Source organism: Colias philodice, unplaced genomic scaffold (assembly GCF_061535455.1).
Source record: "Colias philodice isolate Cphi_HAF_F1 unplaced genomic scaffold, ilColPhil1 Martin Lab GWU primary ptg000018l_1:1-1108441, whole genome shotgun sequence".
In the NCBI taxonomy this organism is placed as follows: Eukaryota; Metazoa; Arthropoda; class Insecta; order Lepidoptera; family Pieridae; genus Colias; species Colias philodice.
The window spans coordinates 1,087,501-1,092,500 of record NW_028322190.1 but is presented as its reverse complement, the minus strand read 5'-3'; the positions used below and the strand labels follow the sequence as shown (position 1 = coordinate 1,092,500).

The 5,000-nt window shown below is 40.4% G+C and overlaps 1 non-coding gene across 1 annotated transcript; it reads left to right on the top strand.

Annotated features, from left to right (window-relative positions):
* Positions 1-3,089: 3,089 nt before the first annotated feature.
* LOC149474906 (small subunit ribosomal RNA) lies at positions 3,090-4,994 on the top strand. Its single transcript, XR_016318232.1, has one exon. It is a non-coding gene; the product is annotated as a small subunit ribosomal RNA (ribosomal RNA).
* The last annotated feature ends 6 nt before the right edge of the window (positions 4,995-5,000 follow it).

The window sequence follows — 5,000 nt, the reverse complement described above, 5'->3', positions numbered from 1 at the left end:
TCTATACGTCAGGAAAAATTTCTATAAGGTGGAAAAGGATAGGTTAGGTTAGGTTAGGTTAGGTTAGGTTAGTAATTTTTTAAAACTATATATATATTAGCTGTTTCGTTTCTCTTTTCTAATACTAACATAGTTTTTTAAGGCCAATTTACTAACAAATATATGGATTTAAATTATTAATCTGAAACAAATAAATAAAATAAGTAAAATAAATAAATAAAAAAATCCAAAAGTGCACGCCTCATAATTTTTTTTTAATAAATATTTATTAATTATTATTTTTGTTTATTTAATAACAATTAAACCACATCGAATCAGACCCTGAAAAATGAAAGGGTTCTATTCCTGAGCATACTCAAGCGTAAGAGAAAAAAAAAGACTCGATTAGTAAAGTATTTCGGTCGCTATCGTGTTAACAAGAAAAAGGATCCGCACATACAGACACACGGACGTCCAAGACAGAACTTTTTTAAACTGTTTTTTAACTAGTTTAAATAACAAAAATGACATCAAAAATATCATGAACGTTAAAAATAGTGTTTTTTCTTAATATGTGTGTGTATGTAATATCTTACAAGTGCAATGTATGATACATAAAGACATTTTAAGTTTGAAAAATCAGATGTTTTGCGCGAAGTGACAGTAGTACCCACCTCAACGCTTCGCATAGGAGGCGTGCAATAAATAAACACAAACCTAACTAATAAATCGTCACACAGAAACCAAACTATTAGTACATTGAGGTACCTATTTTTGTTGTTGAACAGCCGAATTTTTTCGATTTTGAAAAATTTCGAATTTTCCGAGAAAAGAGAGACGAAACAGCTAATATTACGATTATAAATTTCGTGGCCAGAAATAATTTAGTTTTAAAAAGCTAACCTAACCTAACCTAACCTAACCTAACCTAACCTAACCTAACCTAACCTAACCTAACCTAACCTAACCTAACCTTACCTAACCTAACCTAACCTAACCTAACCTAAACACAAACCTAACTATTAAATCGTCACACATAAACCTAACTATTATTACATTGAGGTTCAAATTTATGTCTATCAAAAATTAACGCCCTCTTTTGTCGTCGTCGTTGTTGTTGTTGTTGTTGTTGTTGTTGTTGTTGTTGAATTGCCGAATTTTTTCGAATTTTAAAATTTTCGAATTTTCTGAGAAAAGAGAAACGAAACAGCTAATATTATGATTATAAATTTCGTGGCCAGATATAATTTAGTTTTAAAAAGCTAACCTAACCTAACCTAACCTAACCTAAACACAAACCTAACTATTGTTACATTGAGGTTCAAAAATTTATGTCTATCAAAAATTAACGCCCTCTTTTGTTGTTGTTGTTTTGAATAGCCGAATTATATCGAATTTTAAATTTTCGAATTTTCTGAGAAAAGAGAAACGAAGCAGCTAATATTATGATTATAAATTTCGTGGCCAGAAATAATTTATGTAGTTTTAAAAGGCTAACCCAACCTAACATAACCTAACCTAACCTAACTTAACCTAACCTAACCTAAACACAAACCTAACTATTAAATCGTCACACAGAAACCTAACTATTATTACATTGAGGTTCAAATTTATGTCTATCAAAAATGAACGCCCTCTTTTGTTGTTGTTGTTGTTGTTGAATAGCCGAATTTTTTCGAATTTTAAAATTTTCGAATTTTCTGAGAAAAGAGAAACGAAATGTAGCTAATATTATGATTATAAATTTCGTGGCCAGAAATAATTTAGTTTTAAAAAGCTAACCTAACCTAACCTAACCTACACACAAACCTAACTATTATTACATTGAGGTTCAAATTTATGTCTATCAAAAATTAACGCCCTCTTTTGTCGTTGTTGTTGTTGTTGTTGTTGTTTATAATTTATTTAATATGGACCACGAAATTTATAATCATGAATTATTTTTGACGACTGCCCGCCGTAACTGCACGCGTACAAAGTTTTTTGACTTGACCTTGAAAACACGAGGCGTTAGTCGCGCGCGGCGTATGTATGTATGTATGTATGTATGTATGTACATATGCCGTGCGTGATACGTGAAAAATTAAACAAGCAGAAACACCATTGCCGGGATGCGAGACAATCGGTGCGCGAGGCTAGCGAAGACGGGGGGCGATGCGCGTGCGCAGCGAGAGATTGTGTACGTATGTGTATGTATCATTATTTCGTCGCTGTTGTACCGCGTCGCCCGTGTGTGCTCTGCGCTCTCCTCGTTGCCGCAGTTCGCGTGTCGGTGTGGCGTTGATGTGGGGTTGGGGTTGGTGTTTGGTGGTGAGTCTGACAGAATTGTAGAGTAGTGTTAGTTCTATAAAATAATAAAAGACCAAAGATGATATTATAAAAGCGTGTGTTGTGCAAACGGCGCGATACAGTTTTTAATCTTTAGTATTTTATGGAACAACAAAAACTCTTCAAATCAGAAGATCAGTGTTCAGTAGTGTGGTAGTAGTAGTAGTAGAAGAAGTAGTAGTAGCTGTAGTAACATTGCGTCTGCCGACGGTTTGATAGATTGTCAGTTTCGTAGATTGTATTTTATATGTGTAGTGTAATAAATATTACGCATCTTGATACACTCTCGGAGCGCAGACCGTGAAAAATATACTACGACTATTGAACGGCAGTATGAAAATTTTTAATGCTCACATCGCACACGTTTGTGATGTACCAATGGGCTTTTATCAGATGTTTATACGTGTGTGTGTGAAACACACGTATATTCCAAAACTTGGTCGCAATTTTCGATCCTTCCACTCTCCGTGCGTAGATTGATCGTTTGCGTCATAAAAGTTGACCGATATTAAAATTTTTCCTTCGCTTGATGCGAATGGGAATTGTTGAGGGGTGTCTCGTTAAGATGATACTTTCAACGGTTAAACTGACTGTGTTCAGATTTATCCACGTGTGCGCGCCCGTGTGTGTGTGTGTGAATAGTGTGCGTGTGACGGTCGCCGCTGTCACATATCATGTTATTTAAACACGCCTCGCGCACATAATATAATTATATAGAGAAGCAAACGTCGCGGCGGCATCGTCGTGTTACGTTTGAGGCTCTAGCGGAAGCTTTAGTTAGCTCCCTGGTTGATCCTGCCAGTAGTTATATGCTTGTCTCAAAGATTAAGCCATGCATGTCTCAGTGCAAGCCGTATTAAGGCGATACCGCGAATGGCTCAATATATCAGTTTTGGTTCCTTAGATCTTACTCAGTTACTTGGATAACTGTGGTAATTCTAGAGCTAATACATGCAATCAGAACTCTGACCAGTGATGGAATGAGTGCTTTTATTAGATCAAAACCAATCGACGGAGGGCCTGGCGTCTGAAGTCGTTAATTTTGATGAATCTGGATAACTTTTGCCGATCGCATGGTCCAGTACCGGCGACGCATCTTTCAAATGTCTGCCTTATCAACTTTCGATGGTAGTTTCTGCGACTACCATGGTTGTCACGGGTAACGGGGAATCAGGGTTCGATTCCGGAGAGGGAGCCTGAGAAACGGCTACCACATCCAAGGAAGGCAGCAGGCGCGCAAATTACCCACTCCCGGCACGGGGAGGTAGTGACGAAAAATAACGATACGGGACTCTTACGAGGCCTCGTAATCGGAATGAGTACACTTTAAATATTTTAACGAGGAACAATTGGAGGGCAAGTCTGGTGCCAGCAGCCGCGGTAATTCCAGCTCCAATAGCGTATACTAAAATTGTTGCGGTTAAAAAGCTCGTAGTTGCATTTGTGCGCCGCGCTGTCGGTGCACCGCATCCGCGGTGATACTGACACGTTTGCGGAGCATATCGTCGGTGAGCCGGTCGTTAAAAGCCGGTTCAATATCAAAATCCTATCGCGGTGCTCTTCAGTGAGTGTCGAGGTGGGCCGACAATTTTACTTTGAACAAATTAGAGTGCTCAAAGCGGGCTCAAAATGCCGCTTGAATATTTCGTGCATGGAATAATAGAATATGATCTCGGTTCTATTTTGTTGGTTTTCAGAACTCCGAGGTAATGATTAATAGGGATAACTGGGGGCATTCGTATTGCGACGTTAGAGGTGAAATTCTTGGATCGTCGCAAGACGAACATCAGCGAAAGCATTTGCCAAAGGTGTTTTCATCAATCAAGAACGAAAGTTAGAGGTTCGAAGGCGATTAGATACCGCCCTAGTTCTAACCGTAAATATGTCATCTAGCGATCCGCCGACGTTACTACAATGGCTCGGCGGGCAGCTTCCGGGAAACCAAAGATTTTGGACTCCGGGGGGAGTATGGTTGCAAAGCTGAAACTTAAAGGAATTGACGGAAGGGCACCACCAGGAGTGGAGCCTGCGGCTTAATTTGACTCAACACGGGAAATCTCACCAGGCCCGGACACCGGAAGGATTGACAGATTAATAGCTCTTTCTTGATTCGGTGGGTGGTGGTGCATGGCCGTTCTTAGTTGGTGGAGCGATTTGTCTGGTTAATTCCGGTAACGAACGAGACTCTAGCCTGCTAAATAGGCGTCGTCATTTAGGTGTGCGCGGCTCTCGGGTCGCGCAACTCACTGGCGGCGTATTAAAATTCTTCTTAGAGGGACCGGCGGCTTTGAGCCGCACGAGATTGAGCAATAACAGGTCTGTGATGCCCTTAGATGTCCTGGGCCGCACGCGCGCTACACTGAAGGAATCAACATGTTCTCCCTGGCCTAGAGGCCCGGGCAACCCGTTGAAACTCCTTCGTGCTGGGGATTGGGGTTTGCAATTATCCCCCATAAACGAGGAATTCCTAGTAAGCGCGAGTCATAAGCTCGCGTTGATTACGTCCCTGCCCTTTGTACACACCGCCCGTCGCTACTACCGATTGAATGATTTAGTGAGGTCTTCGGACCGACACGCGGTGGCTTCACGGCCGTCGGCGTTGCTGGGAAGTTGACCAAACTTGATCATTTAGAGGAAGTAAAAGTCGTAACAAGGTTTCCGTAGGGGAACCTGCGGAAGGATCATTAACGTAA